Source organism: Bubalus kerabau, chromosome 1 (assembly GCF_029407905.1).
Source record: "Bubalus kerabau isolate K-KA32 ecotype Philippines breed swamp buffalo chromosome 1, PCC_UOA_SB_1v2, whole genome shotgun sequence".
Lineage (NCBI taxonomy): Eukaryota > Metazoa > Chordata > Mammalia > Artiodactyla > Bovidae > Bubalus > Bubalus kerabau.
Window position 1 is genome coordinate 78,471,579 of NC_073624.1, and position 26,450 is coordinate 78,498,028.

The 26,450-nt window shown below is 38.3% G+C and overlaps 1 protein-coding gene and 1 pseudogene across 12 annotated transcripts in view; one reads left to right on the top strand and one right to left on the bottom strand.

Moving 5' to 3' along the window:
• Positions 1-13,823, bottom strand: part of LOC129649486 (E3 ubiquitin-protein ligase MARCHF6-like) — a 36,170-nt pseudogene extending 22,347 nt beyond the window's left edge.
• FRS2 (fibroblast growth factor receptor substrate 2) overlaps positions 1-26,450 on the top strand; it is a 105,197-nt gene that overhangs the window by 22,125 nt on the left and 56,622 nt on the right. Inside the window, exon 1 of one of the 12 annotated variants that reach the window (XM_055580326.1) lies at positions 1,871-1,989. The exons of 7 other annotated variants lie outside the window; for them this stretch is intronic. The gene's annotated coding sequence lies outside the window, so the exon portion shown is untranslated. Of the gene's footprint in view, positions 1-1,870; positions 1,990-2,030; positions 2,352-6,817; positions 7,402-14,514; positions 14,617-23,991; positions 24,405-26,450 lie in introns of those variants that run through there. 4 more of the 12 variants (XM_055580343.1, XM_055580334.1, XM_055580329.1 and 1 more) reach the window with 4 other exon arrangements.

Consider the following 26,450-nt stretch of genomic DNA (forward strand, 5'->3'; position numbering starts at 1 on the left):
TGTCCTTTTCATTCTAGGGGACTGGAATGCAAAAGTAGGAAGTCAGGAAATACCTGGAGTAACAGGCAAATTTAGCGTTGGAGTACACAATGAAGCAGGGCAAAGGCTAGTAAGCGTTTTGCCAAGAGAATGCACTGGTCATAGCAAACACCCTCTTCCAACAACATGAGAAGACTCTATGCATGGACATCACCAGATGGTCAATACCGAAATCAGATTGATTATATTCTCTGCAGCCAAAGATGGAGAAGTTCTATACAGTCAGCAAAAACAAGACTGGGAACTCTTTGTTGCCAAATTCAGACTGAAATTGAAGAAAGTAGGGAAAACCACCAGACCATTCAGGTATGACCTAAATCAAATCCCTTACAACTGTACAGTGGAAGTGAGAAATAGATTCAAGGGATTAGTTCTGATAGACTGCCTGAAGAACTGTGGATGGAGGTTTGTGACATTGTACAGGAGGCAGGGATCAAGACTATCCCCAAGGAAAAGAAATGCAAAAAGGCAAAATGGTTGTCTGAGGAGGCCTTACAAATAGCTGTGAATAGAAGAGAAGTGAAAGGCAAAGGAGAAAAGGAAAGATATACCCATTTGACGGAGAAGGCAATGGCACCCCACTCCAGTACTCTTGCCTGGAAAATCCCATGGACCGAGGAGCCTGGTAGGCTGCAGTCCATGGGGTCACTAGGAGTGGGACACGACTGAGCGACTTCACTTTCACTTTTCACTTTCACGCACTGGGGAAGGAAATGGCAACCTACTCCAGTGTTCTTGCCTGGAGAATCCCAGGGACAGGGGAGCCTAGTGGGCTGCCGTCTATGGGGTCGCACAGAGTCGGACATGACTGAAGTGACTTAGCATAGCATAGCATACCCATTGGAATGCAGAGTTCCAAAGAATAGCAAGGAGAGATAAGAAAGCCTTCCTCAGTAATCAATGCAAAGAAATAGAGGAAAACAATAGAATGGGAAAGACTAGAGATCTCTTCAAGAAAATTAGAGATACCAAGCGAACATTTCATGCAAAGATGGGCACAATAAAGGAGAGAAATGGTATGGATCTAACGGAAGCAGAAGATATTAAGATGTGGCAAGAATACACAGATCTTTGGCCACCTGATGGGAAGAACTGACTCATTGGAAAAGACCCTGATGCTGGGAAAGATTGAGGGCTGGAGGAGAAGGGGATGACACAGGATGAGATGGTTGGATGGCATCCCCGACTCAATGGACATGAATTTGAGTAAACTCTGGGAGTTGGCGATGGACAGGGGGGCCTGGCCTTCTGCCGTCTGTGGGGTTGCAAAGAGTCAGACACGTCTGAGCAACTAACTGAAGCATAGTTTATGTTTCACAAACTGCTAGCTTTCACTTGTTTCATCTGTGAAAAGTGTATTGGTGTAAATTATTAGCAATCACTGACTTTTATATAGGTAGCCTCTATCTTGCAAATGAATTGTTTAAAAAAGACTGGCTAGAGGCTGGGGGTGGAGGAAATGGAGAGTTAAAAAAATAGGGAATTTGGGATTAGGAGCCTCCACATCACACCCCTACCCCCCGTAAATCATAAAAATGGGTGTTTAGCTTATTAGGTCTGGTAATAAAAAATGTTTGTAACCTGTTATATCACAATATACTGGAATCACCCTTTATAACACTGGAGATTCATTCATCCAATTGCTGTCCTCTCTTAGGGAACTAAGTCTACCCAAAATCTAGGCCTTGGTGAATTCCATGACCTGAGACAGGAGAGTAGGAATTAGATAGGGTGATGCTTGGGGAGGAATGAATGAGTTCGAGCTTAAAAAAAGGAGAAACAGCAATAGAATGAGCTTAAGGTGCTTTTATTCCTTCCATTTGTTTCTACTCTGTAGTACTGGGACAGGGTAAGAGAAGGAGCCAGGAAATGGGATTTTCTTTGCCTTTCTTTCAAGTACTTTCTTCTTTTACTAGTCCCTTTCACAGGATCTTGATACCTGGGATTCAGGTGTGTTGAGATGAATTACGATCTGAAGGAAATCACCGAGAGGGCTGAGTATGAAAATACCTGTAATTGTCAGGAAGATTTATAGAATCTGAGACTAGCGATATAAAATGGAAAAGGTTTCCAGTGGTAAGACAGAGAACCATCTTTTTGTCAGGTGTTTATAGTTTGTTCTTTTTTTGAGGTGAGGGGGGCAGTGTTGAGGGCATTTTGAGCATTGTTTTGGGGGAGATTCTGCTAACACCTTGGCTCCACGTGTACTTTTTTAAAGAGTACTCTAACCATTCTTCCCTGAAGTGGAAATGTACGCTAAGGCTCTGATTTAAAGAGAATGTTCTGTGTAGTGTATCTCAGTTGGTTTAAAGGTATCTGTGCGGGTCTCACTTGAAGTGGTAGCAATAATTCTCTTCCTATTTGATTCCATGGCGGAGCAAACCAAAGTTGACTATAGAGCCGTTGTCCTTCAGACATGTCTAAATTTCTCAGTCTATTTATGAGCATCAACAAACACTTTGTGCATACTTCTGCCATGGGTTGAATGGGTCTATTTTCCTTTAATTTAGTTTAAAACTAGTAATGGAATTCCTGAGGTTTTGAGAGGAATAGTGTTGGCAAACTTAGTTTTGAAACTAAAGGCAAATTAAGATACCAAGCAAAGCAGAAGGAGACTATTACTTTAGAAAGGGATCTTAAAACTGCTGACATTTGCAAACTCAGTGTCTTATATTTGTATAAACTTTAGATAGGAACTACTATTTTTCTAAAATTGTTGGTTTAAAAAAATTGTTATATTTGTGCATTTTAAAAGTTGCTTCTAACACACTTTGGGTATGCTTGAGCTCAGCTTTTTCAGCAGCATATTCAGACAGTTGAGCATCATCGTTTTTGGTCTTATTCTGTCTCAGAGCATTTAAAATAGTTAAAATGGATTGTGGATGTCAGGAATTTGGTAAACTTCTATTAAAATCTAATGTGTTTTTAAAAATTGCTTAAACTGACGTTTGAACCTGTTAAAATATACTACCATCATCTGAATTATGAAATTTGGCTGAGTACTGCTAAAATGACAAATGATATCACTTGTCGTTTTGATGTTATTTTAAGTGTGTTGCACCATTGCCTTTTGGAAGATACTAGCAGCAGGTACTCTGAAGGATTATAGTAATTAAACACAGGCCTTTCCCTGATTAAATCTGTTTAATTCTAATCTTTCATGCGTCCCACTAATACTCGTTTGTGACTTCAGCTGTTCATGTGAATTTTACCCAGGTGCTTTTTTGAGTACCTATTGTTAAATCTGTCTACATATTTTGTTTTGTTGTTAGATATCTCTTACTATTTCAAAACTTCTTCATGACATGAGTTATGTTTTTTACATTCTTTGGTAATTTTCCACTGTGCAACATGATGACTGCTTTATTATGTTGGGTAGATAACTTAGAGCTTATTTGCCCATTTGGTCATTTAAAAGATGTTTACTCAGTGCTTACTTTGTTGTAGAGGCTGAGTATACTAGGTCTAATAAGGTAAGAACTCTGGGGTCCATGGGGTCTCAGAGAGTCGGACACGACTGAGCGACTGAACTGAACTGCCTTCAAGTTGCTTAGACTTTGATTGGAGATTCAGAAAATAAATCAGTTACAGTACCATGTGTCATTCATATTTTGAAGTAATCTTTGAGAGGTCCAGGGCTCCAAGTCTGATAGAGAAGATTTTTGTACTCACTCTGAAGAATGGAAACTAAACATTTGTAAAGTGTCTAAATGTTTCTATTTCAATTTATCCTCCTAAATCCTTCAACATGAGCATGTTATCCATTTTATACATGAGGAAACTTTGAGAAGTTACATAATTTGCTGAAAGTCATTTAGGTGATAAATTATACAGGTGGGATTCTAATTTAGCGTTCTTCCTTTTATACCAAGATTTCTTAACTTTAGCACTATTACCATTTTGGGCCAGCTTAATCTTTGTTGTGGGAAGCTCTGCTCTGCTCTGTAGGATGTTTAGCAGTATTCCTGGCTGAGCTCCGGGCCAGGAGTATATGTGAAGAAAGGAGGCACCAGGAGCACAAAATTTAAGGCATCACTTACTCTCAGGATCTTTTAAGTGCTAACCCAACTTTGAATCCTCACAACATCTGAGAAAGTTCTCCCACACCAGCCTATTGATTTTAGGTCTTCATGCAGTATTGCCTGGTAACAGTATGAGGACTGAATCCCCTAGGCATTTAGGTGTTCCTTGGGAGCTGAAGAGCAGTAATGAGCAGGGGCTTTTTGCCTAATTTGTCTCTCATCTCAGAATATATATTCTTTGGCAAAGTGACTATTAAGAAATGGCATTCATAAGTGCTAAGTAAATACCTTCCATGTGGTACAGAGCTTAGAATCTTTAGGTGATACTTTACAAAACAAGGAAATCAGTTGCATTGAACTAGTGAAAACTTAGAGCAGAAACGGTACATTGAATATCCTCAGTCTTAATTTGTCCTGGTGGTCTAGCACTTAACTGCTGGTATTGATCAGCTGGACTGTAGCTTGCATGCTAAACACAGTCTAGGTAGTTCTCTAGAATGGAATCTTTAAAAAATGAAGTATGTGATACAAACTTGAATTTTAGGAGTACTGAGCAATCGTGCCTAACAGAATTATTAATAATATGCTAGGTTTGGAGTCTTAAGTAGTTAAACTTATATTTAACTTTCTGATAAAGCATTACTATTTGACCTGCGATAATGTAATTTTTTTCTTTTCTTTTTGTATTGGTAGGATTGGGGCTAGGTTACAGAAGTTCCTAAAAAGCTGGTGGAGTAGGCAGCTCTTGTGATTATAGGCAGTAGAGATCCATTAAAAATTGTCTTTCATTTCTAGACCCAAATTTAAAGGGTTTATGTGGTTAGTTCAAGCTCACTTGGATAATTCCTCCTCATAAGTTAACTTTCTTAAAGTTAACCTAATCATAGGAGTGAAATCCCATTATATTTGCAGCCCCAAGGATTATACAGGGCAGTCAGTACACTAGGGAGCAGAGATGTTGGGCCTTAGTTTTCTGCCTGTGCAGGCAGTCCCCATTGTGTGGCTGACAATAAGTGTTGCAGTTGCCTCTGTTGTATCAGTCCTCCTCAGTACATTTATCAGTGGTCTACAAATTATGAGCTTTTGCAGCAATGGTAATAGATTTCCCTTTGGGCTCCTACGAGGAGTTTGGGCAGAAGTAGCTAGCAGGAAGTGGCCAAGTGGTGGAGCAGTATCTATATTTTCCTCTTCAGTGCTAGGAGTGATATGGGTAATGGTGGTTCAGATGTGTTATATCAATGAGCAATGTATCCCATAAGTTCTTATTTATATTTTAAAATATACAGATCTCTGTTACATCTAAACAAGAATACCACTTAAAAGACATGTAGTGGAGCATAAAAGTTCTTATTAGACATGGAGCTATGTTTCTGCCAATAACTCAACATTTTGAGGACAGATAGCATCCCATTTCCAATTTGAGATTGGGTACAAAAATATCCCTAGGGCTGAGAATAGGCATAGTAAATTGCACCAACAAAAACCTTTTGTTGATTTATAGTGAAGGAAAAGTCTTCATTGAGTGTGCATGGAAAAATGTGATATAAGTTCTTCATGCTTTAGTACAGTGGATGGGACCTCGTATTTATAGTAATTGCTCTATATGATTAATTTTCAATGCAGATTCCAAAAATGTTTTTGCACATGAGTTACTTTTTTTTTTTTTTTTCCCTGTTATTTTCATCTTTGGTTAGTTAGAATCCTCTTCCCCCTTCTGTTCCAGTAGTGTTTCATCAGTTTTTTTTCTCTTATTTTTATCTTCATATTTACTTGGATTCATGTTTTTACTTTAACCTTAAATTTTCTCCTAGTGCTTTAATAAAATTTTGAGACAGTAAAGTTATCTTCAGATGTCTTTTATTTTCACTTTAGCACTGTTTGAGTTGGCTTTTAAGACATACTTATTTTGCATAAATTTATCTTTGGGGAGAAGAGTCATTTCTGGTATTAACATTTCTAGGAATTGTTTCAGAATTTAGTTTATTGTCTTAGTGTTAATAAGAATTCCAGAAGTCTTATTTTTTTGTTCTGTATCTCCAAAGAATATGTTTCATTTTGTTGTTTTACTTGAGTTCTCTAACATTTGGTTTGATCCCAGATATTTCAAGATACTATAATTAACTTTTAGTTTTCTTTCTAGTTTATCCAGTAATTTAGAATAGCACTTCAAATACAATTATGCTGATCAGTTGGGAAAATACTGATATGTATTCTCCAGTGGAAATAATTTTAATAATACATTAATACTGTTTATTAAATGTATTTAAGGAGGAGTTGTTATTTAGTCATTCAGTCATGTCTGACTTTTTGTGACCTCATGAACTGTAGCCTGCCAGACTCCTGTTCATAGGATTTCCCAGGCAGGAAAACTGGAGTAGATTTCTCCCCAGGATCTTCCTGACACAGGGATCAAACCTGAGTCTCCTCTCCATTGTAGGCAGATTCTTTTGCTTGGTAAAAGTTAATACTGCTTTCAGCTCTTAGATAAAACTTTGTGGCGGAAGCAGTAAAACACTGTATGTGCTATGCTGTGCTTAGTTGCCTTAGTCGTGTCCGACTCTTTGTGACCCCATGGACTGTAGCCCGCCAGGCTCCTCTGTCCATGGGATTCTCCAGGCGAGAATCCTGGAGTGGGTTGCCATGCACTCCTCTAGGTATCTTCCCAACCCAGGGATCGAACCCAGGTCTTGCACATTCCAGGCGGATTCTTTACCATCTGAGCCACCAGGGAAGCCCAGAACTTTGTAAAATTTAATTTTTGGCAAGTTATAGAAATTTGTATAGCCTTTTTTACAGTTACTAGTGAAATGTAATTAAAATTAAATGGTGTCTAATCCTATTAGAATATACCAGTTTGTTGGTCAAATGTTTTTAATTAGCATGATCTGTAGTCATTGAAATAGATTGGTAACAATACATAAAAGACCATGTTCTCTGTATGAACTGATAACATTTTCAGAGAATTAAAAATAATAAATTCGTGAGTGGCTAATGAGGTAGTTTTAGTGAGTGTTATTATTCATTATTGGTTTTCTGAATATTACTGATAAAACACTGTTCCCAGTTTGTGTTTTGCTCTTGATATCCACGACCATTATTTCCTTGGTGATAGGCTCTTATATGAGCCTATTAAATGGTGATGTTGCTCAGTCATGTCTGACTCTTTGCGACCCTATGGACTGTAGCCTACCAGGCTCCTCTGTCCATGGGATTTTTCAGGCAATAGTCCTGGAGTGGATTGCCATTTCCTTCTCCAGGGGATCTTCCCATTCCAGGGATCGAACCCAGGTCTCCCGCATTGTAGACAGACGCTTTACCATCTGAGCCACCCTATCCAAAGGTAAGTAGAAATAGTGATCCATTGAACACATCCACAAATACATGGCTGTTTAGTGGAGGTGTTTGAGAGCATTATCAAGGAGTCTGCTAGGCTGGACATGGCAGGGTGAGTTGCTAAGCGAAAGAACTCACTCACTAAGAAATGTTAAGTGGCAGAGCTGGGCTTACGACCCTTCCACTTCAGGTACGTGGCTTTCGTACTGTGCCGCAGCTGCCTTAGACGGCTGAAGGTTGTTTGGCTCTTTTGTGCCTCCGTTTAGAACTCCTTTTCCCTACTCCTCTCAGTCACACATGAAAACACAGATAAAAATATTGAAAGAAAACTTAGTTACACCCTTCTGTATTCTGAACAGGTAGTCAGTTAATTCAGTGGTGGATCCCCACGGAAGGGGGTGGGACCTGGCTGCTGCTCAGGGTTTTTAGGTAGGAGTGTAATGGAAGAGTGTGAGACTCTTTTGCCTTTAGATGTTGGAAAAGAGAAAAAAGTGAGAGAGAATGTAAGGGATCATGATTCTCAGGTGCTTGACCAATGAGTGTTTTTCAGTTTGTGATGAATATTAATTTAGGTTTGGGTACATGGATAACCATTTAAATTAATATGATATTATCAACTTAAGAAAAATTTTAGTTTAGGTGTGCGTGCTTAGTCACTTTAGTCGTGTCTGACTCTCTGCGACCCCATGGACCATGGCCCGCCAGGCTCCTCTGTCCATGGGATTCTCCAGGCAAGAATACTGGAGTGGGTTGCCATTTCCTTCTCCAGTGATAAAGTATGAAGTGAATGAAGTGAATTTGCTCAATTGTGTCCGACTCTTTATGACCCTATGGACTGTAGCCTACCAGGCTCCTCCGTCCATGGGATTTTCCAAGCAAGAGTACTGGAGTGGGGTGCCATTGCCTTCTCCAGAGTTTAGGTGTAAAAAGTAATATTAACTATGATTCCTGAGAAACCTTTATAAGTTTGAAACTAATAACTGTATGGCATAGTAACTTGTACATTTCATTATTGTGTTTATTTTATAGTGTTTCATTTATATTTATTATTTTTCTTTGACTTTCAGTCTCTAGGTAGCTGTCAGCATACAATCAAAATAATTTAGATAAACAATGAAGAAGTTCTGTTTATGGGACTGTGACTGCAGCTCTGAACTTGGTTGCTTGGGGAGTACCCTCTCCTTGTCTTCCCATTAGAGTGGCCTGTTGGCTAGAGGAATAGTTCTGGAATAGTAACATAGCAATTTACTGGAAAGGCCACCATTCTGGTTGTTAAAGTTTTTTGGTCTTAACTGAGACCCATTTGGCTCTTGTGTATTACAGCATACTTACTTTAAGATGGGCGGCTGCTTCTTTTTTTTTTTTTTCCAGTAGCATTCTAATGTTTTTGGTTATAAGAAATTGAGGTTGGTGATGAAGTCAGTCCAGTGTAAAATACTTAACACATAAAATAGTGTGTAGTATTGTCATGGATACATGTAGGGCTGGGAGTCAGAAAATCTCAGTCAGAAAATCTCATATAGTTTTGTTGTTTAAACTTGTTTTGTCAGTCTCTTACTGTGGAAATGAGATTATAACAATTTCATTTTCCCTCTAATAATGGGTTCAGGCTAATCAAAATAATGCGAACATTTATTGATATACAACATGTATGGTTGTTAAGATTTTTCTTTTTTTCTATGTGGATAATTTTCTCTCTGTTTACTACTTCATTTATTTTCCCTTTTCTGGGCCAATTGTCTTTCAGATTACTTTTTTGATTTTTGCATACATTTGCCTCTGGTATTTCATATGAAAAATTTTAAGTATATGGTAACATTGAGAGAGAGAACAAGAGGGACAGAGACAGAGATGTTGATCTTTTTTGTTTATTTTTTCAAATGCTTCTCTACTTCTTTGAGACCAGTTCAGTGCCTACTTTTTTTGTCAGGGCGACTGTTATCTTCGTTTTCTCTAAATTTACCCTTTATATTTTGTAGTTTAGTACTCAGTCATTTAGTTTTTTATACTGTTCATGAGTCGTTTTCCTGTCTTGGTCTTGGCACCTCTGCCACAGTCACTTCTTACTCCCTTCTGCACTGCTGAATCCCAGACTCCTTGAGTGAAGGAGTCTTGTCTTATGGGCATTTCTCTCTGTCATGTTCTCTGACATGTGAGTATGATAGTACTTGAGGTTTTCTTTGGTTGCTCTCTTTATTTCTTGTTTGAATATATGGATGCACAGTATAAACAGTATAACACATATGATTTTAATGCTCTTAAACCTTCATGAGAGTTATTTAAGTATTTGTAAATTTGTTAGGTAGTTGACACATGAAGTTGAGCAGCTATATGCTGTAGATGAGCACAGTCCATTCAGTTCAGTTCAGTCGCTCATTCATGTCCGACTCTTTGCTATCGCATGGACTGCAGCACGCCGGGCCTTTCTGTCTATCACCAACTCTCGAAGCTTGCTCAAACTAGTGTCCATCGAGTCAGTAGTGCCATCCAACCATCTCATTTTCTCTTGTCCCCTTCAGTTCAGTTCAGTCACTCAGTCGTGTCTGACTCTTTGCGACGCCATGAACTACAGCACGCCAGGCCTCCCTGTCCATCACCAACTCCCGAAATTCACTCAAACTCACATCCATCGAGTCGGTGATGGCATCCAGCCATCTCATCCTCTGTCGTCCCCTTCTCCTCCTGCCCCCAATCCCTCCCAGCATCAGAGTCTTTTCCAATGAGTCAACTCTTCGCACGAGGTGGCCAAAGTACTGGAGTTTCAGCTTTAGCATCATTCCTTGCAAAGAACACCCAGGGCTGATCTCCTTTAGAATGGGCTGGTTGGATCTCCTTGCAGTCCAAGGGACTCTCAAGAGTCTTCTCCAACACCACAGTTCAAAAGCATCAATTCTTCAGCGCTCAGCTTTCTGCACAGTCCAACTCTCACATCCATACATGACCACAGGAAAAACCATAGCCTTGACTAGACGGACCTTTGTTGGCAAAGTAATGTCTCTGCTTTTCATATGCTATCTAGGTTGCTCATAATTTTCCTTCATACTGCTGAAAAGCAAACCAGGTCTCATAGTTTTTATCTTTATATGAAAAGAACTTTATTAATAAAAAAAAATTCAGTAGGTTCTGATATAGTTGCTCATGGTTTTAATCTTGCGCTTTGAAGTATTTTCTTTTTCTGGAATGAAGTTCTTGTTTCAACTGTGTAGAAGGAATATGTTAATTAGATTATATTTAGTTGGTGAATTTGTGCCCACAAGAATGTGACTTTTAAAAAGCTGCAAGTTGTACAGTTCTTGTAGATAAGATTGTTTCCTGTTTTCTTTTGCATATTTAGTACTGTTATATATTTTTCCATGAGTAGCCTTTCAGTTTGTCTATTTGTATCATTTGACACTCGGACTTTATTTAAATTCAGCTCTACTACCATCACTGGTGCTTACAAATGTTAGTCATTCGAAATGTCAAAATTTGGATTTGATCCAAGAGTTACAAATAATATAAGCCTTTATATAAATATACCCAAATATATATTCTTAGGGGGAAATGAATAAATAAAATACTGTGTTTATAGAGTGGTTAAACAGTTAGGCTTTAGAATTGCTACATGCCCAGAGTATTTCTCCAGTGAATTGCATACTGTATCAGCTCATGAATTGTGCTATAAGAAAGGTGTTTTTTTAAAAAGTAACAAGCAGATTTAATAAATTAATATACATTTTGTTTAAAGATGTACAAAGCACATTCTGTTTAATCCAAAGTTTTAAAGTATCCAGGAAATTCTATTTACACATATACAGACCCCAGACAGCAGTGAGGTCAGAAGATGCAGGAAGGGCAGCAGAGCCTCGTATTGCTGCTCTCTGAATGCTGAGAATACAAGTCAGATACATTCAACTTAAAAACAGTGTTGAGAGGTCATTGGGAAAAATCTCTGAAGAGGAAAGTCCACAAAAAAGGGCACATAAACACAAGGGGAAGGTCAGGGTAGTTAATACAACCCACTTTGTTCTTAGGACAACTGTGGAGGTGCCTTGTTTGCCAGATTTCCGTTCATATTCACAAGGTGTTGGCCTACAAGGTACTTGTCATTTTAAATATGTTCATAAAGGCACATAAGGGCTTCCCAGTGGGCTCAGTGGTAAAGAATCCTCCTGCCAGTAAAGGAGCTACAGGAGATGTGGGTTTGATCCCTGGGTTGGGAAGATTCCCTGGAGGAGGAAATGGCAACCCACTCTGGTATTCTTGCCTGGAGAATCCCATGGACAGAGGAGCTTGGTGGGCTACAGTTCATAGGGTTTTAAAGAATTGGGCATGACTGAGCAACTGAGCGTGCACACACATAAAGGGACTTAAACTGGCAGATCTGGAAGGACAAGATTCCTATCAATACCATGACCATCAGTAAAAATGGGTAAATTTGCCGGTAGACCAAGTTTTGCATTTCTGCAGTGACACCTAGTAAAGGAACAATGCCATATATAAGGTACACATAGGGAAAGCAAGAACAAAGAGATCGTTGGCACTGACAGGTATAGTGAAGGTCAAAATTCTGGATGCCATTTGCCTAAGCCTGCTCAGTTAACAGTTTTCAAGTACCATCGAGGACCCCTCAATGTTACAGCTGCAGTGATTTTGGTATGCAGGATTCCAAGTGCCTGGTCCTGTGGTGGGAAAAAACAAGGAGTTTGAGCCAAGGGAACCCTTGGGTGAGCAACGATAGCCAGCTCAAACAGGAGCCCCAGAAGAAGTGGGACAACTCCAGCCAGCAGCACTGCAGCTATCAAAGTCCTCAGCTACCCTTTACCCTTCTCAAGGTCACTGCATCTGTGTGGCATCTGTGCTGCCAGCACCATCACTGCCCTTATGGTTAGCTGGGAAATGTAGAAATCATAAGCAGCTGTGCAGAGCTCATGGATTTTGGCAGTCTCCGTTCAAAATAACATTAACTGATGCCTAGCAAATACTGGTAGAGTAAGGCAGATGAGGCTGGTGATCAGTAAGGTTATTGCATATGAAGACAATCAACAAAAATATCCGAGTGGAAAAATTGAAGGCCTATGCGAGGCTGAAAGCCAGCAGACCCACCCTGCTGAAGTATGGCTAGGTGGGCTGCATGCACACCTTCTGCCACCACAGGGGTAGTGTTGCTACTTCAGACACGCTGGTTATTGTTCACTGGTTGGCTTGCACAGTTCTCATTTTCCTCCTGGTTCCAACAAATAGGAATGGAGATCCAGCAAGCTTCCCACAGTAAGAGTCTCTGCTGGCACCGTCCCCTTCAGCCATTGCTGCATCCATCCCCATTCAAGTAACGCTGGTAAGGTGGCCTGAAGCAGAAGCAGCTCGTGGGACAGTAGACTCACTGAGCATCACCGTAGAGCATGACACTGTGTGGACAAAAGACCAAGCAACAGACTAAGTATGCAAATAGGTAGCAAAAGCACCAGGCAAACATGGACCCAAAGACAGTGACTGACCAAATAAATTTTGGAAGGTATGTATACAGAGTCAAGTGAATCATTTCTTGTACTGGGGATTGAAATCTAGATCATTCAGATTCTTTAGAAACCAAAATACACCAGGTTGAAGTACCTGTCTTAGCCACAGAATGAAGGAGGCAAACCAGAAAACAGACACCTCTCCCACTAGTTAATGCAAAAACATGAGTTTTCAGAGTAGCATCAGACATTTCCAGGGAACAGATACCCAGCCCCCAGCCACAGATGAGAGGGAACACTCTTTTCTGCACGGATAACAAAGAGACCTTAACAACAGCATAGCTAACTCATAGCAAGGGAGGAGACCTATGAAATCTAACAAGTGTTGCCAAGCCATGATAAAGTATCAGTTTTATCACTAAAAGTATATACCCAGTTATGGTTGTATCAGGCCTTCAAAATGAGATGCTTGGATGTGTTCTTCAAATCCCAAACGAACGATGGAGAAATGACCAGTGTGGTCAGGGCAAAATGCATAAACAGGAATGAACTGTATTTAAAGATACCACCCAGATGACATGTTCTAGAAACACTAGTGATCCTTCTACCGTTAGCATTCTTTCCCATGTAAAAACTCTTTGTAGCTCAGTCCCGTTTTAAAGCATTTCAGTTCACGTGGCATCAGGTACGTCTTCCCCACCTATGTTGTCTTCCTCCTTGTTCTCCTCCTCCTCCTCTTCCGCCTGGTCACCCTGGCATCAGGATTTTCCCCCACCACTTTTTTCTTGCCTGGTGGGTTAGCATGCTGGTCAGGGGCAGCATTTTCAGCACTGTTTCCTCCTGCTGGAGCCTTATTTTGGTGATGCCCAGCAGCATGGAAAGGCAGAGCCGCAAGTAGCATGGTTGACCTCAATATGACTGAAAATTCTAAGAATTACAGAAAGCTAACACAGTAGTTTAAAAAAAAAAAAAAAAAGGTGTATAGTCAGTATAGACCATTTTAGATCTTTTTAATAACATCATTACAATTTTGTTTTGCCTCTCTAAACTTTTATTTTAAAATTAGAATGATATTTGTACATATATAGTTATAAAACTTCAAGGCTTATAAAAATAGCAGGGCATCATCTCTTCTCATCTCACATCCAGTTCCTAGCCTTTAGGGGCAGTTGATTTCAGTTCTTTCAGCTGTTCTGTTGTGCCTTTATTTTTCCAAGTCAGTTCTGTTTTTTTTTTTTGGCTTTTTATTTTGGACAGTAACTACTCACTTCCTTCTAAGAAAAATGAGGATTAGTCATCTTAATCTCTCTACCGCCTGCAAACGTTTTTACATATTTCTCCTTCTCTATTCTTCCTTTTAAAGGATATCAGGTTTGGGGGGGTAAATTCTTTACTTAGTATTTAAATTTTTATGACTATGCAAATTTTTTTTGCAGCTGTGTCACAAGATTCACTATGATCGTATTTCTTTTCTTATCCAACTTAATGTTTTCTCAAATAATTATCTGAGTTTGAAATTTTATGTACTTTGTGCCTGTTAATTCATTTGCAATTCTCTAACAAATATAAACTATAATATGGTTGGATACATCAGATAATCAGATAATCTCTTATTTTCTTTTTCTTCTTGGAGACAACCTTCTGCCTATGTAGAATGCAGACTTTCAAATAATTCTCCTGTTTTTCAGTAATTGTTTTGTCTAGCTTTCAGTTTTGGCCTATGTTCCAAAGATCAGAGTCTGTGGTCCACCCTCTCCAGCGATGGTGAGAAGATCAGTTTTGGGGTGAGGCCACTTAAATGAACTTTGAACCAGTCATCTAGTTTCCAGCCGCACCCTGCATTTTTGTCTTCATCATGATTTTAATACCTGAATCTCTCCAGCATGAGTCATCTTGCTGCTGCTTTTTTTTTTAAATTGTGGTAATATGGTAAAATATACATAACAAAATTTACCATTTAAGTGTATAGTTCAGTGGCATTAAGTGTATTCACCTTATTGTGTAACCATTACCACTGTCCCTTATCTCTAGAGCTTTTATATCATCCCTAACTGAAACTCAGTACCTATTAACCTGGAAATACTCATTAACCTCCCACCCCCGCCAGCCCCTGGTGACCATTATTAAACTTTTTGTGTTTATCAGCTTGATGACTTCTTCGTTTCAGGTTTAGGCTTCACATTTTTTGGTCTAGTTAGTTAGTTTAGTTACCTCTCCCCCACTGCCACATTTCTAGCATCCAGAATATTGTTGACTTCTCTTATTTTCTATTGTGTCCTTCCCCATTCTCATATCCTTATGAATTTTATATTTCTAAAATGTCCTTTAACTTTTTAAGATGAGGTTTCAGGAAGGAGTCAAGGCCAGTCGTGCTTAACTGAAGGTCTGCTGCCCCCACACCAATTTCTTATTATTAGTTTTAAAATTTAGGTTTTCCTAAAATTAGGAATTTAAATACAAGTATGTTCAATAAAGGCAGTTTTGTAGCTATGTTGGCTATAAAATTAAGCTTGATAGATAGGCTCCTTCTTATTGGTGGTTCCCATAGTGTTGACGGGGGTTTGATCACTTGTACCTATTGAAACCCCATACTCTCCTCCAGCCAACATAAGATGGTTCTTTTGTGCTGAGACATGTTCTCTGCTACTGCAGCAGTTTTCATAGCAGTGAGAACCTGACCCTTCTGTGGGGAGTGATTTTGGGAGACAGACTATTACCTACAAATTCCCTTAGAAGTCTGTTACTCAAGGTGTAGTTGAGGTATTTCCTCCTTTCTACAACTTCTCTGAATGCCCTAGGCAGAACTAATTACTCCTTCTATGCCCTGACACTTGTGAATAATTCTGTTTTAATCTAACTAGGTTAGATCTGTCTAACTAGAAATCTGCCTTACATTGATCTTTCTCCAACTTTTTTAGACCTAGCATTTCTTAAGGTTTGGAGAAGGTTCCCACGTTTTGATACATACAGTTTTTGATCTATAATAAATAACTCTTTACCTAATGAATAAATAATTCATTTGGATTGGTTGAATTTCCTATTTTCTGGAAAGCATACTATCATCGTGTCCTGTACCACCAGTGTTCACGGAAAGCTATCCAGTGCTTTTTGCTTGATATTGAGAGTCAATTTTGTTGTAGTGATTAGAAATGTGGCCAGAATTTGTTTTTCAGTCGCTCAGTTGTGTCCGACTATGCGACCCTATGTACTGCAGCATGCCAGGCTTCCCTGTCCTTGACTATCTTCTGGAGCTTGCTCAAACTCATGTCCATGGAATCAGTGATGCCATTCAACCATCTCACCCTCTGTTTTCCCCTTTTCCTCCTGCCTTCAGTCTCTCCCAGTATCAGGGTCTGATTTCTAATGAGTTGGCTCTGCACATCAGGTGGCCAAAGTATTGGAGCTTCCTTCAGCTTCAGCATCAGTCCTTCCAGTGAATATTCAGGACTGATTTCCTTTAGGATTGACTGGTTGGATCTCCTTGCAGTCCAAGGGACTCTCAAGAGTCTTCTCCAGCACCACAGTTCAAAAGCATCAATTCTTTGATGTTCAGCCTTCTTTCTGGTCCAACTCTCATGTCCATACTTGACTACTGGGAAAACCACAGCTTTGACTGTATGGACCTTTGTTGGCAAAGTAATGGCCAGAATACCTAGGTTCAAAAAAAGTGGCCAGAATACTTAGATTCAAAAAAACAAGCAAGTTTATTTTTTTTCGGCCCTACTTGCATGGCATATGGGATCTTATATCCCAGCCAGGAAATAAGTGGAAGTAAGTGTGCCCCCTGCAGTGGAAACATAGAGTCTTGACCACTGGACCAGAAGTCCCCAAACAAGCAACTTCAGTCTTTCTCTGTTTGAATTTACCTATGAAATAGAGGTAATAGTAATAATAATATAATATTGTAAAGTTTAAATTAATGCATCTAAAGTGCTAGTTCAGTGCCTGCTGGCACATTGTTTTGTAGTCAGTCTTTTTCATTTTTCTGGGGACAATGCCTGCTATAATATCATTAGAACTTGATGAAAATCGATGATGATTTTTGACAGAAAATCAGAGTAAAAGAAATCTAGTTATTATTAAAATATACAGCTCTCTGAATTTTCTACATGTTTTCTACATGTTCTGAAATGATTTCCATGGACAATAGTAGATTAAGACATATAGGTAAAGTGGGAGAAACAGTGTCTTCAGTATATGCCATATACCTACGAAAATACTGTATTTTAAAAATAAACTATAAGATATCCAAAGTCTTTTAAACACATGGAAATATATTGAATGGCATTGTTAATGTTCATGTTCTTTTCTCCCTAAAAAGAGTTTTATGCAGCCATAAGTTTGATATTTGGCACAATTGTTGTCTTCTAATTTGAGAGCCTGCTCTATTTATTTCTCTCTTCAGAGACTGTGTACTAAGGGGAGAGAAACCTCTATTCAGCAGTCATGAGAACACTTGCTCATGTGCTTAGGCATTGTGGATAACGGGAAAATAAGGCATAGCTGTTTTTCTTAAGGAACCATAATTTCTTTGTCAGTTCAGCAATATTAAAGTCAGATGTTCTGGCATACTGTATTCCCACTATTTGACCCAGAATTCCATTTATAATGCTTTATAAATGTAGAATAAAACTGTGCAGAGATTTATGTACAAGGTGTTCATTAAAATACTAATTATAAAAGCAATAAAAAAAGATACGACTTTTGGTACATCCATTATATTTTCCAGACTTTCAATTAGAGGCATGCTGTTACTTATATAATTAAAATTTTATTTAAAAAAAAAATCTGTTCTGGTGGATTTACATGGGAGGATGGATAGAGGGTTAGGTCAGTTGAATTGCTCAGTACATTAAAGGGAGTGATAAAGTGCTCAGGTCCACGTTAGAGCCCCAGTTCCACACTGATTGTAGCTATGTATGACTCTGGCAAGTTGGTTCTTTAAAATTCTGTAAACTTGTTTTTTGTAATGCAGGAGATCTGAGTTCAATCCCTGGGTTGGGAAGATACTCTGGAGAACGGAATGGTAACCCACTCTTGCCTGGGAAATGCCATGGACAGAGGAGCCTGGTGGGCCACAGCCCATGGGGTCACAGAGTTGGACACGACTGAGTGACTAACACACAAGTTTGTCATGAGGACTAAACAAAACTGTGCATACGTGCTCAGTTGCCTCTGTCCTGCCCAACTCTTTGTGACACTATGGACTGTAGCCCGCCGTATTCCTCTGTCCATGGGATTCTCCAAGCAGGAATACTGGAGTGGGTTGCCATGCCCTCCTCCAGAGGATCTTCCTGACCCAGGGATCGAACCTCCATCTCCTGTGACTCTTGCATTGAAGGCGGATTCTTTACTGCTGAGCCACTGGGGAGGCCCAAATGAAACTGAATGTAACCTTTAAAAATAAAATAAATAGCTCAGTATATCTTTGTGACTCTACTATTGTTTTCCCCTCCTTAATAGTTTTTCTCTGTAACCTGCCTCCTGTCAATTTAAACCAGAAATGACAATATTTTGCTTGGTTTCATAACTCCCATTGCTTTGTAATGGCCAACTAGAGGTTTTTGTGGCTTTTGGCAACTTCTGCAGAGCTGTCACCTGTTACCTGTGTCAGCCAATTTTGAAAAAGGGGAAATAGCAGTACATGTGCCTTAGGTTTGCCATTTTGCTGTAAACCTTGTCTCTTTATACATGTATTCTCTCTTTGTTCTGTTTCGGATATCGGGTATTTTTTGTTCTTGCCCCTTGTTTTGATAGGGAGTATCTTAGCTTCGTGATTAGCTGGGTCGTGAAGATCTTTTTTTGTACAGTTCTCTTGTGTATTCTTGCCACCTCTTTTTAATATCTTCTGCTTCTGTCAGGTCCGTACCATTTCTGTCCTTTATTGAGCCCATCTTTGCATGCTTTTGCCGTGAAGTGATGGGACCGGATGCCATGATCTTCGTTTGCTGAATGTTGAGCTTTAAGCCAACTTTTTCACTCTCGTCTTTCACTTTTATCAAGAGGCTCTTTAGTTCTTCTTCGCTTTCTGCCGTAAGGGTAGTGTCATTTGCATATCTGAGGTTATTGATATTTCTCCCGGCAATCTTGATTCCAGCCTGTGCCTCATCCAGCCCAGCATTTCTTGTGTTTGTTGGCAAAAAATTTGATCTCTGCTACCTTTAATATGACCAAATACAAAGAAACTTTTCCATAAGGGATTATGGTGTCTTTTAGGGCAGGTAGATTATGACCAGAAAAAAACAACAGTTTTTTTGTTATTGTTAAATAGCATAAATTTAAATTCATGGTATTTAGTATAATTTATGTTCTAATAGCAGCCAGGAAATAACAACCAATAAATTATTACTGGTGATTAATGAAACATCCCTCAGCACATAGGCAAAACTGATTTTTACACCACTTGGGAGTTACGGATACTATGAAAAATTTTTACTTTTCTTGATGATTTTTTCTACACTGATAAGTCCAGGGTATTTATCATAAAACAAAACTATATATTAAAGAGTATTAAAAGTTGAGTTTTAAAATTGCTTGCCTTGGATTTAGTATTTTTTTGGTATTTTAAATCCAAGAATTAATACCATGTGGTGTGCAGTTAACTTTATTTTGACTGTTTGAAGGGCAAGCTGTTTCAATGACATCACTCAGCTAGGAATCAAAAGATCGGTTCCTTGAATAACTTAACTCTCAGGGTCACAACAGCTTCTGTCTTACAACATAGCTCTATCATGAGCCCTAAAATTCTGTGGCCTTTTTTTTTCTTTCACAGATCTCTTTGAAAATTCAGTTTTTTTTTCTGCTGAGTTTTTAATATGGTAAGTATAGGTTAGATGTCAGTATACATTTCTAAACGCTTGATTCTTTTTTCCAGATTTTAGTCCGAAAAGACTATCACTTTTTAAAGATTGCTCTTTTGTTTAGATTGCTCTTTTATTCATTAAAACATAGTTCTGGCTCTATATGGTAGCAGGTTCCTGGGATGAAAAAAAAAAATTTAGACCCCCATTTTCTTAATCCCCACAAACCTTATATTACATTTATTTTGACATATAATAAAATTAACAGATTTGAGCTTAACATTCTAAACAATGGAAAAAGCATTACTGAACTACAAAATGGCCAGGCAGAGAAATCTGGCAGAGGGAAGGGATTGTTTTATGTACTGAAAAATTAGCCTGTGGCAATCAGGCACTGACTGGCTCTGCACTATTGCAACAGAGAGTTAGGTGGTTGTATCATACAAATATTTTGCTGAGTTATTTGATAAGATAGGAATATTTAAGGCCTTTTGATGATAATTTAAAAATTTGGTCTTTAAAATAACCCTTAAGAGGAGGAGGGACTCCCTTGGTTATAGGACCCCAAGGAAAAATCTGCTGGCAAGAAAGCTGTTGGGAATACAGCAAGGGTGGTCTCAGGCAAGTTGGGATAATTTCTGTTTACCATGGTGGTACCTACTACTTTGCATATAGCTATTTTCCAGTGTCATTACTTCTCCTTGACTGTGTTCCTTAGAAGTAAATCTAAAATAGATTAGACATTTCTCATATTTGAAATTAGGGGAATTATCCAAAATTCATAAAACTAAGATTTTCAAGACCTCACAGGATAAATCCATTGGTTGAAAGTGTACATTACTTTTGTATTTCTTTGGAGAGATTAAAAACAGTCTTTTTTTCCCTCTGTGAGTTTGGGGCAGGTAAGAATGGATTGTTTCAGTCAGAATTTTGGGTGGCAGTAAAAACCAATTAAAGCATATTGTGAATTTTAAAAGAATATTGGATAGAGCTCAGTGGCTCATCAAGTTGTTTTGAGAGTTAGAGAACCAGATTCAGGACTAAGCAGCCAGAAACAATGCCCGAAATCACATTGCACAACGATTCCCATGAGGGTGCCTGTACCATCTAGAGACAGACTGACAGACGCCACAGCCTGCCCCAGTGACACTGCCAGCGCTGGTTGACCCCAAGTGCTGCTACCTCTGCCCTAGACTTGACCTTCCTGTAGTTGCTCCACCATCAGTATCAGAGAGAGTTCCTTCTGGTCTCTTCTGCTCGTTAGTTACCCATTTCTACTCTGGGCTGGGCTTTCTGTGTTCGGCAGAGCCTGTGTCCTGGCTATACAGGACACGTGGAAATGTGTCTCACCTTTTGAAATCATAAAATGGTGTGAGGTTCTTAAAGTTAAGATGTGGGAAACTCTTTGACTTTCTAAAATCATAAGGTGGGGAAGTTCCCACACTTAATAAGGGAATTCAGATGCTAGGCAGACAATAAGAGTGAAAAGCGTTGACTGTAGCTAGTGTTTTACATGTTATGTGTGCTGAGCTCTCACTGTGTGCTAGGTACCATGCAAATTTGTCTTATAAGCATTATCACATTATTACAACATTAGAAATGAAGTGATAAGGGGAGACAGTAAGTAACCGGGCTAAGATCACACAGTTAGTCATTGTAGAGCTGGGACATGAACTCAAAGTTGATTCCAAAGCCTGTGCTCATAACTGCTGTACTAAACTAACTTTTTTTTTTTTTTTAATATTTATTTATTTGGCTGCACCATGTCTTAGTTCCATCATGCGAACTCAGCTGTGACACGTGGGATCTAGTTCCCTGCTGCTGCTAAGTTGCTTCAGTCGTGTCCGACTCTGTGCGACCCCATAGACGGCGGCCCACCAGGCTCCCCCGTCCCTGGGATTCTCCAGGCAAGAACACTGGAGTGGGTTGCCATTTCCTTCTCCAATGCATGAAAGTGAAAAGTGAAAGTGAAGTCACTCAGTCATGTCTGACTCTTCACGACCCCATGGACTGCAGCCTACCAGGCTCCTCCATCCATGGGATTTTCTGGGCAAGAGTACTGGAGTGGGGTGCCATTGCCTTCCCTGACTGGGGATCAAACCTGAGCCCCCTGCATTGATTGGAAGCATGGAGTCTTAGTCACTGGACCACCAGGGAGGTCTTAAATTAACTCTTTTAATAACCCTTCTCCCAACATATTTCAATCAAACTCCCATAAATAAATCTGTTAGAGTAACTCTACTAAGTTTATTAAAGTAGTTTGTATTATGTCTGTGTATTTAGGCATTTTAAAGGAATGAAAATTTATAGCTTTAATTTTATCTATTTTCAACTAATTGAATGATTTTTTTTCCATTTTTCACTTTGTGGCTATTTTTCTTATTTGACACAGGCTACAATCTGATAAAATGTTTTCTTTCTGAGTATTGGTGCTTGCCAGTAATTGAGTGTAAGAGCTGTTAGCAAGAAGGAGAGGGGACATAGCATGGCCAAGATTGAGGAGGGAGGAAATAGCACCTCTCCCCGCCTCCCCCCCCCACCCTCCAAGGCCCTGGGAGAGGGAGGGACAGAGACAAACATATATATGGAAGGAATGAGGGGGACATGCACATTATAAGTTGATAGATTGAAAATGATGAAACTCCTCTTCTACTTTAGGAAAGTTGTTGAGGGTTTTTTTTTTTTTTTAAAGTTAGAATCAATGCTTTCTTTAAACAATTAAGTTATAAGCCTTTGGACCGGTTTGTATTTTAAATTAACTTATATACTTCTATTTTAAAGCTTAAAAGTGATGTCATTTAAGGAGTGATTACTCCTTAAAAGGAGTAATAAATAGGAACTGTTATTTAATTTGGGGCATATCCAGCTTGATTTGGGGGGAAATCATGAAGACATACTCTCGTGGTTACCCTGATGTCACCCAAGCTAGAGTATTTCTTCATGAACTGAAACTCTTGTTAATTATTCCTTTAGTATGAGTCTGTCTGTTCTACAGACTTTTCTATGCTACTAAAACAGCACTTTATAATAATGTTATTTTGTTCACGTGTACCTTTGGGACTAAATGGGAGGCTGTAATTTTTGTGAAATTGAGTAGACCAAGTATCCTTTCACACACATAGTCTTGTAGAAGTCTAAATGTGAGTTGGTACTAGAGAAATACTTAATGTAAGGTAAATGTCCATGAAATTAAAAGTGACTTTTGTTCTCTTTAAGTATTACATTTTTAATATTGAATATAATATGCCTTTGTCCTTATCCTAATCTAATCTTTCCTAGAATATAAATCTAAATTTGAGAACTCATTTCTCTATGATTTTTTTTTTTTTTTTTGGGGTTCAGTGCAGGCTGTATACAATGGGTTTTTGTCTAAATGCAGTTGATGTTATATATATAGTCTGCTGTTCCACTCCTGTACTTTGAGATTTATTCCTCTGTCATGAATAGGTTTAGTGGACCAGCAATCCTTAAATGGGCAGTAGTCCTTTTATGAAACTATCAAATTGAAAACAGGATGTTGGCATATACACTCTTTCTTATCTTTATAAACATTAGCTAACGGTTCCTTTAATTAGCCATCTAAGTAAAAAATGCCATACTGGGCCAGAGCAGTGATCCCTCTGGCATAGACTGTCCTAAAGAACTGTACCAAGGAATCAGGTTACTTACTGGAATTCTGTCATCCCTAAAGGATACATAGGCCATTTCTGACTTCCCTTAACTTGTGTACTGTATTCAGAATACGTGCATTCATTTAAACTTTTAAACATCCTGATCTGTTCTGATTATATACATATATATAGTATGTATGTATTAAGCTAAAGCACCTATTTTAGATTTGTTGGAATTCGTAATTCTAGGGTCAAATACTGTTTATAATATGAACTTCACATCTTTCCTTGCTTATTTGCTGCTTCATTTTCTTCACCTATAAAATATAAAATGATTTCACAGGTTTCTCCCCCCACCCCCCCGTCTCAAAATCCGTTCTGTTATTTCTAATATGGCCAATTTATGAGGCTTGTCTTTCTTATCCTCCTTCTTACCATTTTTTCCCCCTCTACATACCATTTAAATATAGAATTTTTAGGAAATTCTTTATGTATCAATATAGTAAAGGATGTACAAAGTTATAGAGGGTCACTGAATTCCTTTGAATTATCAGATGGCTGTAAGTGAAAGTTTTGTGGATTTTTGGAGAAACAATATTTCATAGATGTAGTTCAGAGAAAACAGGTATAGCTTATTTGAGTCCCCTGGGTTATGGATTTACTTAAGGTTCTATCGTGAAACATGAATTCTGCTTTTCATTTTGTTGAAAACTGATTGAAGGCATTGGTTGTTCTTTCTTTCATTTTCCTTTGTGAAGTGCCCACCATGAGAAATTAATTAAGAGTTTGATTGTGGGGAAAATTTGTGTCTATTACGTTTGTTGAAAATATTTAGAGTCTACCAGAACTACTAAAGAATGGAAATAGTAGTCCTCCTAGCAGATAAAGAAGGAATTTTGAAAAAAAGTATAACTCTTCTAGGTTGACTTCTATTTTTGAATTACTGAATATCCCCTAGAAAATACAAGGGCCAAAGTGAGCTTTATAAAAATTGTTCCCGTTTTTTAGGAAGTTAATGCAGTTGGGTAACAGTTTGTGGGGACACATGCGTATTACAGCATCTTCAGGAAGAGACTATCAAATACTCTTGGTATTCAGAAAACTCAACCGCCTGGAATAGAGTCAAAGTAAATCTGCCTTTATACCAAACTATTCTCCATAGTGAGTATTTTTTTGTGTTACATTAAAAACTCATGAAAAACAGTAAAGCCACAGGCTCTCTGATACTTAGATTTGTATATATCTCTTCATTATATAGAATGTTGAAGACATAGAAGAAAACTAACTCAGGAGATACTTACCTTAATGTTCTACATAGACTCATATGTTAAGATGTCTTTTATTTTTTTAACTAAGAAATATATTTTATTATCATGGCCTGAATGTGAGTAGCATGTTTGTATATAAAACAAAAGTTTTAATGGAATTCCTTGGCGGTCCAGTGGTTAAGACTTTGTCTTCCAATGTAGGGGGTGCAGGTTCACTCCCACATGCCTCTGGGCTAAAAAACCAAAACATAAAACAGGAGCAATATTGTAACAACTTCAAGAAAGACTTTTAAAAAGTTCTTAAAAGTAACAATTATTCATATTGTGTACCAGAGGAAGGAAGGGAAAGAGAGAGACAAACACTAACTATAGGGAGAGGAGGTGTGTATGACAAAGCTTCAAGAAGCAATACATACTCTATATGCGATGCGCTTCCATTTTGTTAAAATGCAAAACAAAACAGCAAACCCTGTAGGTGAAAGTTGTGTTATTTAAAATTAGTGCCCTGGAAGACTGTGTCCTCCTCTTCCCTTCTTCATTCTTAACCATTAGTGCAATGATTTGAGATTGTGAGGGAGGTTTCTTTTTTTAAGTGTTAATTTATACTGAAAATTCCCAGGACACAATCAAGTATTTAGAAGACACAATCAAGGTATTAGGGGTTTGGGAATTTTAAATCATGAATCTGTTGAGTCTCTGTTCTATATAAAGCAAGCTATTTAAATGGCGTGTTTTTTAGTCAATGGGGATAATTTGTTCCAAGGAATCTTCATGTTCTCCAAATAACTGAGGACATTTCCTGGGTAATGTGTCTTGATAGTTAACTAATCACCTTGATTTTTATTTTATAATAGGTACGATGCTTTCATTGTTTGATAGGCAATGTGTGCATCTAGTAACAAATGTACAATTTAGAAAAAAGTATAATGACTTGTTAAAAATTAGATTCTATTGAGTATAAAGAACTGAAGTCTTGAAAAAAGTTACCCTCCAATTAAAAATAAAATTGCTTCTGGGTAAATAGCAACAACAATAAAAAGAACTGAAGTCAGTAAGTGTTACAGTGTCAGGAAGGTGTTCCACATGAGAGAATTTTCCAGAAAAGGAAAATTAGGACTCATAACTAACAATCTTGTTGTAAATTTTAAGAAGTTAATGAAAAACTTTTAATGTATGTATGTGTATGTGTATATCTATATAACAAGAGAGAAAGAGACAAAAGTATTTCAAACATCCAGAAAAGTACAGAAGCTATTTTGATCAGTATCTGTGTAACCTACTCTATTAAGGCTTAACATTTCCCCCCTGACTTCTCAGAGAATATGGAATAGCTATCAGATACTTAGGGTGATTCAGGTTAATCATTATGAATGAATACTAATTAGTGAGCTGTGCTTTTACTCAGTTCTCTTAGAGACAAATGTAGCATATTCTTCTGGTTCATCCCTTATGCTACATGTTTCTTATTAATGTATAACAGTGGACCTTTCTCTTTTGTGTTCTTATTTAAAGCAAATTTGGAAGAATAGATTTCTCAAATGAGCAGCCTGGAGTTACATGTTACTCCTATGGGGCAAATGTGGTATTTGTGACTAATCATTTTATTCTAGTTTAGTGCAGATTATAACAGTGAAAAAGGGAGACTGAGATTTTGCATTCTGAAGCTGTTTCTTTCTGGTTTGGACAAGTTATTTAACCACTCTGTTTTGTTAATCCCTTTCCTATAGGGAAGTTCTGAGAATTAAGCAAGCTAATATAAATATCTGGCACACAGGAGTTGCTCAGTAAAGGTTCCTTTAATATCACTAGCCTTTTTTTAAGTGGTTGAAGTCTGATTTCCAGTGAGTGGGGGCATTGCTACACAACAGTATTCAAGAGTTCTCTTCACCTCCCTCCCCAAACAAAGCAGATTTTAACATTAGATTCATTATCCAACTCT